The sequence below is a fragment of the Coffea arabica genome, chromosome 3c (genome assembly GCF_036785885.1).
Source record: "Coffea arabica cultivar ET-39 chromosome 3c, Coffea Arabica ET-39 HiFi, whole genome shotgun sequence".
Lineage (NCBI taxonomy): Eukaryota > Viridiplantae > Streptophyta > Magnoliopsida > Gentianales > Rubiaceae > Coffea > Coffea arabica.
In genome coordinates, this window is record NC_092314.1 from 40,567,239 (window position 1) to 40,577,763 (window position 10,525).

General features: G+C 34.0%; 2 long non-coding RNA genes across 6 annotated transcripts; both read left to right on the forward strand.

The window, feature by feature from the left end:
- The first annotated feature begins 329 nt into the window (after nucleotides 1–329).
- LOC140037731 (uncharacterized) lies at nucleotides 330–2,382 on the forward strand. Of its 3 annotated transcripts, none has more exons than XR_011841732.1 (3): nucleotides 330–795; nucleotides 1,321–1,907; nucleotides 2,009–2,382. It is a non-coding gene; the product is annotated as an uncharacterized lncRNA (long non-coding RNA). The 3 variants fall into 3 exon arrangements; XR_011841733.1 differs by having other exon boundaries at nucleotides 359–795; nucleotides 1,622–1,907; XR_011841731.1 differs by lacking the exon at nucleotides 330–795 and having other exon boundaries at nucleotides 808–1,907.
- A 3,477-nt stretch (nucleotides 2,383–5,859) lies between these two features.
- On the forward strand, nucleotides 5,860–7,912 carry LOC113720835 (uncharacterized). Of its 3 annotated transcripts, none has more exons than XR_011841734.1 (3): nucleotides 5,860–6,325; nucleotides 6,851–7,437; nucleotides 7,539–7,912. It is a non-coding gene; the product is annotated as an uncharacterized lncRNA (long non-coding RNA). The 3 variants fall into 3 exon arrangements; XR_011841735.1 differs by having other exon boundaries at nucleotides 5,889–6,325; nucleotides 7,152–7,437; XR_003455541.2 differs by lacking the exon at nucleotides 5,860–6,325 and having other exon boundaries at nucleotides 6,338–7,437.
- Nucleotides 7,913–10,525: the final 2,613 nt, after the last annotated feature.

The following is a 10,525-nucleotide window of genomic DNA, read 5'->3' on the forward strand; positions in this document are numbered from 1 at the left end:
GATATTTTACAACTTAATACACTAGTTTAGAAGCTATGATTTGCAAGAAATAGCCAAGATTTCTTATGTTTTCTTTCTCGGATGAAGCCAACAGGTTCAGCAGTGTAGCAGTTTAATACAGGGGCGGATTTACAGTGGGGGCACTGGGGGCACGGGCCCCCACTGCCCTCCTTAAATTCCTATAATACTCCTATAATTTTGATACAATTTTAATGGTGCCCCCAGAATTTTTTTAAAAAAATATGAAAGAATGGGTCACAAAATTTATATCATTCACTTTCCTCCTCTAAGGACCAGATATCAATTATATCAGTCATTACTTTTGGTCCCCACTCTCCAAGTTTCCTTTACTCCTGTGGTCCCCATTTCACTTCATAACCCACGACTCCTCTTCTTCCACACCCAACTAACTACTCTTTCTTTTTATTACTTCATCCAATCAACATTAATCATTTACTTCCTTTGTCCCCATTCCCCAATTTTCTTTTCCTCTTTTGCCTCTTGGTTGTCCCCACTGAAAATGGTCTCTCCCATCAAATAGTCCGATCCTGGTTTTCCTGTCATGAAAATGGTGTTGTTGACTACTTCAAACAGTGTTCCATTAAAGGAGTAGGCTTTTTGAAAACCAAGACCTGCTTTCTTCAGTTCAACCGCAAGAAACCAGTCCTTGAAGCTGACTTCTTTCCAATTAAATAACGTGATATGGGGCACAAAGGAAGTAAAGGGACCTGAGTCTGCCACAGTGCCACTGATTTGCAACTCTTTTCACCAATTTTGGGAGACCATTAAAATCAGGTTCTAAACAATTACTTATTATTATTATTATTTTAAATTTGTTTGCAAATATATTTCTAGAGCATGAGATTATTACTGTTTTAGAGAAATTTGAAAATTGATTAGTTAATGTAATAACTAATAAATGGGTTATTTGATATTTGATAAATATTTTAACTTGTGAAATGGTGATTTTATAGATTTATAATTTATAATTTATTTTTTATTTTCCTTGATTAGTTTCTTATTTGGAGTTAATGTAATGATGAATAGAGGGCCATTTGACATATATTTTAACTTTTAAATTATTCTTATATGGATCCTTTTGTCTAATTAACTTGATTATGTTCATATATTCTGATTAATGATTTGATATAGTAATGAATGAATAAGTTGTGATTTGATATAGTAATGATATGTTGTGATTAATGATTTAATAAATAACTTTAACTTGTAAAATAGTTCTTGGATAGATTATTAGATTTTATTGTACATTTAATATTTTAATTGGATTAGTATCTTATATATTGATTTTAATTTCTTTAGCTATGGAGAGATATTTCAAGAGGAAATCAATGGAAAAAGAGCCATCTAATAAAGAAGAAGCCAAGGATAATGAAGGTGCAAAAAATGACAATAAAAGAAATTTTTAAATAAAATTATTATTACATTAATAATTTTGAGTTTGTCTTTTTACGTTTTTCATGGAATATACATATCAATTGTACTTGTTAGTGAATTTATTTATTTTTTGCTCAAAAAATTAAAAAAAGAGTAGATAAAAAATTTTAGTATTATTTGTGCCCCCACTAAGATTTTTTTCTGGCTCCGCCCCTGGGGACCAAAGAAAAGAAATGTCACAAAATAAGAAGTCTTGAAGAAACTTCTTCCTCCCGTAGTCCCTCTTCAACATGGAGATTGGATGAAGCTCATCACCTACTAGAGCTCCACCCTAACTCGATTGATATCTTCCACGACCATGAGCTTAAGCTTCATTAGACGGTAACGGTAAATGGCATTGACTTCAATCTGAAGGGGATGAATATTAGGAGGAGCCGAAATTAGTGAGGTGAAGCAGTGGAGGTTGCAGATGATAATGTAAAGTTTCATCAGTTGCATTGCTATTATTTGAGGTAATTCTATTGTACTTGTGTATGAAACATGTTAATTACAAATCCATTTTTGCTAATTTAGGGAGAATTTGTTAAACCTAAAACCCTAACACCAAAATTAGGATTTGCAATTGTGAAGGTATTTCAGAGCACAGATGAGAGCTGGGTTGCTGTCTTGTGATTGGGGAAGTAATAAAAATTTAGGAAAATGTAGGAGGATAGCTCAATTTGTTGGACACTGGACTCCTACATTGGCGCAATAGAGGCAACGCCGCTGGAGTGGGCAAGTGAATGAATGAAACTGCCTTGCTACTTTTTTTTTCCTTGAGAATATCACATAATTCACGCTGCCTTCTTGCTTTCTTGTTTGGAAGACGAAGAAAAAGAAATTTAAACAGTGACAGCTTTTGAGAATTTGAGTCATGGTTGTGTAAAAGCTTACATTGCTGGGCTATTGTCATTGTTCTTGAGTATATATAATCACTGTCCAAAACAATCTGACATGTCACAATGCTTAAGAATCTTTGCTTGTTGTCCTTAAAAAGCAACAATGTAGTTTTAGTTGGTAATGTTGGGCACCTGTTTTCTTCGTTTTTTGGAGAGATTTACAACTCGAATGAATTTGAGATTAACACTAGCTATTGCTAATCAATATTCAATACCAAATACTAGAATTTTGATGAAAGGTGGAATTCATGTCATTTTGGGCTATTCATTTTTTCATTATGTATATATCCAAACTTTGCAGCTCTTAGATTTAATTTGTGCATCTTTGTTAAAGCGATAAAGTCACACTTTAATTTGGGAGTATTTGTTAAAGTCAAGCCTTAGTTAGTAAAGGTTTCCATTTCGTCTTCAATTCATAGTTAGTAAAGTCAGGTTTACCTTGTTGTTTATTACGAGTTTGTTTCTTTGCTAAGCATAGTAGTGGTTTGTCATAACTCATAAGAATTAGCAAGGGTCAATAGTGTTAACAAACAACTTTGGTATGTGATTTTTAGGTCTACAATTATTCAGTAATATAACATATTTTTTTAATTTAAAGGCATGTTGATTAGCCTCCCCCTCCAAGGTTCCCTCAATGCTATAGCCACGTGCATCTACTGCCACTCCATTGATCTTGGAAAGTCCAGTATTTGTCTCTGCGAGTAATGAAGGAGGAAATGAAGCTATTACAATGTCAATAGGCAATTCTTCTCCTCTTGGGCTCTATTGCCTGGCATTCACGTACCAAACAACTGCAAGAATGACTATGGGTATCATCTTTAGAGCATCCATTCTCATGGGATTGCTTTGCTATGGTTTGCTTTCTAGTCCAGCAATTGCCATGTCCAATGTAACAAATGAGACATGGCTGATATACCAGGGTCGATGCACAACAATTCCAGAGTGTATTGCAATTTGTAAGTAAGAAAAATACGCTGATGGAGGCGTTTGCAAAAAGCCTTCTAGTGATTCACCCTACGTTAATTGCTATTGCATAGCCTATTGAATTATAAGAAGCCTTGGAATTGTGTGATCTTTGCGTGATGATTCTGAGTTATTATGGAATGAATAATTATTTTGATGAATAATAGCAATTTATTTTACTAAAAAAAAAAGGGAAATGAAGCTATTGCTCCTGGAAATGAAAGTGGTACTTTGAATACCAATAGAGGACAAGCGACAACCCGGGACAATAATGCTCAAAAGGAATGGTAAGTGAAGGAGATGGTCAATTTCATATGCCTAAAAGAAATAAAATGTTAGAGGCATGGGATGACTTCGACGAATTTCAAGGAGTGTGATGACTCACCTTCTTCTAGGGCGTATCCTAAAAGTTAGCGGATTGCCTGCCTAACTCTCTTCAGGATTCACTAATGTCACATTAACTTCAGAGATACCAGTTAGATAACTCTCACAAATATTTACATTAACTTCAAAGATAACATCTGATAAGACAAAACCCAACCGTTCAAGTCTTTCACAATACCTAGTTTAATACAAAAGCTTCAACCCTTAATAGGATATTAAAGGGGTGCACATACACAAAAGTCTTTACGCTAACTTGCTAAGATCCCCCGTTCAAACCCTGACCACCAATTCCTATAAGGAAAACAAACTAAACGGTTGAGTTAAAGTTTAGTGAGGTTTACCAAGGAAGTAACATTTAACAAACACTTGAAATAGTACAATTAAGCAAGTAATGCACATTTCACTATTCAAACACTTTCAAAGGATACAAACTACTCCTGAGAGTCATTTCAACATCATTGTACATTCCGCCAATTCATTCCCTTATATCCTCCAAAACTAATAAACGATCCCCTCAATTCAGTGATCAGTTCGATAATCCACCAACTTCTAGGTAATACTCGAGTATACCGAAACATTTATCCAGAGCTTCCGTTCTATCCGACAAAGCCTTTTGCTGGCTCGAATAGCCCGTTGAACAAAGGATTTTGGGCCCAGTTCACCTAATGCGGCTTACATTCATGCACATATATAATATCATTTGATCAATTATCAACCTTCAAGTTCAACTAAGCCGTGTGCGATATAGTACATCCCCGACTTAGAAGGCGATGGACAATTGATTTACACATTACAAGGATTCACTAGCAATATCCATAGTACATACATTTATCACATAATTTCATTTAAGAACATAAACAGTTAAGCATATAGTTCGGCAACACTCACTAAATATTCAAATAACTACTCTCAGGCTTCAGGGTGGCTTCCTGGCTCACAGCTACTTCCTGAAGCAAGTTAATAATTTTAAAGTAAATACATAATTTGTAGATGTTCACTTATTGTTCTTACCTTACCATTTGAACTATTAAAATCAAGTTTGACTTTAAAATACAAAATATAACATGTTTAATATTCATTTATCATTTTATTTTGAAACTTATTGACTTTATTGTTTTAATCAAGAAATATACATATTTTTCAAGTTAATAATTTATAAAATATTTATTTTAGGATTAAATCATTTTCCACTGAAGATTCTAAGATTAAGGCTTGCGAATATTCCATTGGTTCCTTTTAACTAGTTAAACTTTAGGTTATTTGGAAATCAAATTTAATTCCATTACACCAACCCCTCAAATTTTATAATCTTTAAAATATTCATGAAGACAAGATTAAGTGATTAAAAGGCAATTTATGTATATAATACGAGTTTTCCTCTCATTTACCTTAGTTTAACTCTACTCGTAGAACTAGATATAGTCATTAAATCTCAGAGCAACCGTAACTATCATTTATGTAAGCTTACAAAGTTGGAATTAGCAGAATTGCTGTTCAAAATTTGGTTTGCTCAATGCCAGCATCAAAGCAAGTTGCATTCGGGAAACAAGAGAAAGGCAACGAGAAGGGCAGCTTTGCCATCCTCTGAGGTTTTGATCACAAGTGAAGCTACACTCATCGAATTGAGGCAAATGTTATAGCGTTTCGAAGCTAAGACATAGACCTACATTTCCTATAAAGACATCAATATCTAGTTCTTGCATTTTCAAGGTCAAAAGTGGACGGTCAGAAGCACATTCTGCTTCATTCTCTCGGACATCAACCTGCAATCAGTCGGGTTCAAGAGCTCTGCTTTACTCACATTGGGTTCAGGTTATTTCGGTCTTACTTGCTGAGGTTAAGGGACTTATGATATTTTACAACTTAATACACTAGTTTAGAAGCTATGATTTGCAAGAAATAGCCAAGATTTCTTATGTTTTCTTTCTCGGATGAAGCCAACAGGTTCAGCAGTGTAGCAGTTTAATACAGGGGCGGATTTACAGTGGGGGCACTGGGGGCACGGGCCCCCACTGCCCTCCTTAAATTCCTATAATACTCCTATAATTTTGATACAATTTTAATGGTGCCCCCAGAATTTTTTTAAAAAAATATGAAAGAATGGGTCACAAAATTTATATCATTCACTTTCCTCCTCTAAGGACCAGATATCAATTATATCAGTCATTACTTTTGGTCCCCACTCTCCAAGTTTCCTTTACTCCTGTGGTCCCCATTTCACTTCATAACCCACGACTCCTCTTCTTCCACACCCAACTAACTACTCTTTCTTTTTATTACTTCATCCAATCAACATTAATCATTTACTTCCTTTGTCCCCATTCCCCAATTTTCTTTTCCTCTTTTGCCTCTTGGTTGTCCCCACTGAAAATGGTCTCTCCCATCAAATAGTCCGATCCTGGTTTTCCTGTCATGAAAATGGTGTTGTTGACTACTTCAAACAGTGTTCCATTAAAGGAGTAGGCTTTTTGAAAACCAAGACCTGCTTTCTTCAGTTCAACCGCAAGAAACCAGTCCTTGAAGCTGACTTCTTTCCAATTAAATAACGTGATATGGGGCACAAAGGAAGTAAAGGGACCTGAGTCTGCCACAGTGCCACTGATTTGCAACTCTTTTCACCAATTTTGGGAGACCATTAAAATCAGGTTCTAAACAATTACTTATTATTATTATTATTTTAAATTTGTTTGCAAATATATTTCTAGAGCATGAGATTATTACTGTTTTAGAGAAATTTGAAAATTGATTAGTTAATGTAATAACTAATAAATGGGTTATTTGATATTTGATAAATATTTTAACTTGTGAAATGGTGATTTTATAGATTTATAATTTATAATTTATTTTTTATTTTCCTTGATTAGTTTCTTATTTGGAGTTAATGTAATGATGAATAGAGGGCCATTTGACATATATTTTAACTTTTAAATTATTCTTATATGGATCCTTTTGTCTAATTAACTTGATTATGTTCATATATTCTGATTAATGATTTGATATAGTAATGAATGAATAAGTTGTGATTTGATATAGTAATGATATGTTGTGATTAATGATTTAATAAATAACTTTAACTTGTAAAATAGTTCTTGGATAGATTATTAGATTTTATTGTACATTTAATATTTTAATTGGATTAGTATCTTATATATTGATTTTAATTTCTTTAGCTATGGAGAGATATTTCAAGAGGAAATCAATGGAAAAAGAGCCATCTAATAAAGAAGAAGCCAAGGATAATGAAGGTGCAAAAAATGACAATAAAAGAAATTTTTAAATAAAATTATTATTACATTAATAATTTTGAGTTTGTCTTTTTACGTTTTTCATGGAATATACATATCAATTGTACTTGTTAGTGAATTTATTTATTTTTTGCTCAAAAAATTAAAAAAAGAGTAGATAAAAAATTTTAGTATTATTTGTGCCCCCACTAAGATTTTTTTCTGGCTCCGCCCCTGGGGACCAAAGAAAAGAAATGTCACAAAATAAGAAGTCTTGAAGAAACTTCTTCCTCCCGTAGTCCCTCTTCAACATGGAGATTGGATGAAGCTCATCACCTACTAGAGCTCCACCCTAACTCGATTGATATCTTCCACGACCATGAGCTTAAGCTTCATTAGACGGTAACGGTAAATGGCATTGACTTCAATCTGAAGGGGATGAATATTAGGAGGAGCCGAAATTAGTGAGGTGAAGCAGTGGAGGTTGCAGATGATAATGTAAAGTTTCATCAGTTGCATTGCTATTATTTGAGGTAATTCTATTGTACTTGTGTATGAAACATGTTAATTACAAATCCATTTTTGCTAATTTAGGGAGAATTTGTTAAACCTAAAACCCTAACACCAAAATTAGGATTTGCAATTGTGAAGGTATTTCAGAGCACAGATGAGAGCTGGGTTGCTGTCTTGTGATTGGGGAAGTAATAAAAATTTAGGAAAATGTAGGAGGATAGCTCAATTTGTTGGACACTGGACTCCTACATTGGCGCAATAGAGGCAACGCCGCTGGAGTGGGCAAGTGAATGAATGAAACTGCCTTGCTACTTTTTTTTTCCTTGAGAATATCACATAATTCACGCTGCCTTCTTGCTTTCTTGTTTGGAAGACGAAGAAAAAGAAATTTAAACAGTGACAGCTTTTGAGAATTTGAGTCATGGTTGTGTAAAAGCTTACATTGCTGGGCTATTGTCATTGTTCTTGAGTATATATAATCACTGTCCAAAACAATCTGACATGTCACAATGCTTAAGAATCTTTGCTTGTTGTCCTTAAAAAGCAACAATGTAGTTTTAGTTGGTAATGTTGGGCACCTGTTTTCTTCGTTTTTTGGAGAGATTTACAACTCGAATGAATTTGAGATTAACACTAGCTATTGCTAATCAATATTCAATACCAAATACTAGAATTTTGATGAAAGGTGGAATTCATGTCATTTTGGGCTATTCATTTTTTCATTATGTATATATCCAAACTTTGCAGCTCTTAGATTTAATTTGTGCATCTTTGTTAAAGCGATAAAGTCACACTTTAATTTGGGAGTATTTGTTAAAGTCAAGCCTTAGTTAGTAAAGGTTTCCATTTCGTCTTCAATTCATAGTTAGTAAAGTCAGGTTTACCTTGTTGTTTATTACGAGTTTGTTTCTTTGCTAAGCATAGTAGTGGTTTGTCATAACTCATAAGAATTAGCAAGGGTCAATAGTGTTAACAAACAACTTTGGTATGTGATTTTTAGGTCTACAATTATTCAGTAATATAACATATTTTTTTAATTTAAAGGCATGTTGATTAGCCTCCCCCTCCAAGGTTCCCTCAATGCTATAGCCACGTGCATCTACTGCCACTCCATTGATCTTGGAAAGTCCAGTATTTGTCTCTGCGAGTAATGAAGGAGGAAATGAAGCTATTACAATGTCAATAGGCAATTCTTCTCCTCTTGGGCTCTATTGCCTGGCATTCACGTACCAAACAACTGCAAGAATGACTATGGGTATCATCTTTAGAGCATCCATTCTCATGGGATTGCTTTGCTATGGTTTGCTTTCTAGTCCAGCAATTGCCATGTCCAATGTAACAAATGAGACATGGCTGATATACCAGGGTCGATGCACAACAATTCCAGAGTGTATTGCAATTTGTAAGTAAGAAAAATACGCTGATGGAGGCGTTTGCAAAAAGCCTTCTAGTGATTCACCCTACGTTAATTGCTATTGCATAGCCTATTGAATTATAAGAAGCCTTGGAATTGTGTGATCTTTGCGTGATGATTCTGAGTTATTATGGAATGAATAATTATTTTGATGAATAATAGCAATTTATTTTACTAAAAAAAAAAGGGAAATGAAGCTATTGCTCCTGGAAATGAAAGTGGTACTTTGAATACCAATAGAGGACAAGCGACAACCCGGGACAATAATGCTCAAAAGGAATGGTAAGTGAAGGAGATGGTCAATTTCATATGCCTAAAAGAAATAAAATGTTAGAGGCATGGGATGACTTCGACGAATTTCAAGGAGTGTGATGACTCACCTTCTTCTAGGGCGTATCCTAAAAGTTAGCGGATTGCCTGCCTAACTCTCTTCAGGATTCACTAATGTCACATTAACTTCAGAGATACCAGTTAGATAACTCTCACAAATATTTACATTAACTTCAAAGATAACATCTGATAAGACAAAACCCAACCGTTCAAGTCTTTCACAATACCTAGTTTAATACAAAAGCTTCAACCCTTAATAGGATATTAAAGGGGTGCACATACACAAAAGTCTTTACGCTAACTTGCTAAGATCCCCCGTTCAAACCCTGACCACCAATTCCTATAAGGAAAACAAACTAAACGGTTGAGTTAAAGTTTAGTGAGGTTTACCAAGGAAGTAACATTTAACAAACACTTGAAATAGTACAATTAAGCAAGTAATGCACATTTCACTATTCAAACACTTTCAAAGGATACAAACTACTCCTGAGAGTCATTTCAACATCATTGTACATTCCGCCAATTCATTCCCTTATATCCTCCAAAACTAATAAACGATCCCCTCAATTCAGTGATCAGTTCGATAATCCACCAACTTCTAGGTAATACTCGAGTATACCGAAACATTTATCCAGAGCTTCCGTTCTATCCGACAAAGCCTTTTGCTGGCTCGAATAGCCCGTTGAACAAAGGATTTTGGGCCCAGTTCACCTAATGCGGCTTACATTCATGCACATATATAATATCATTTGATCAATTATCAACCTTCAAGTTCAACTAAGCCGTGTGCGATATAGTACATCCCCGACTTAGAAGGCGATGGACAATTGATTTACACATTACAAGGATTCACTAGCAATATCCATAGTACATACATTTATCACATAATTTCATTTAAGAACATAAACAGTTAAGCATATAGTTCGGCAACACTCACTAAATATTCAAATAACTACTCTCAGGCTTCAGGGTGGCTTCCTGGCTCACAGCTACTTCCTGAAGCAAGTTAATAATTTTAAAGTAAATACATAATTTGTAGATGTTCACTTATTGTTCTTACCTTACCATTTGAACTATTAAAATCAAGTTTGACTTTAAAATACAAAATATAACATGTTTAATATTCATTTATCATTTTATTTTGAAACTTATTGACTTTATTGTTTTAATCAAGAAATATACATAATTTTCAAGTTAATAATTTATAAAATATTTATTTTAGGATTAAATCATTTTCCACTGAAGATTCTAAGATTAAGGCTTGCGAATATTCCATTGGTTCCTTTTAACTAGTTAAACTTTAGGTTATTTGGAAATCAAATTTAATTCCATTACACCAACCCCTCAAATTTTATAATCTTTAA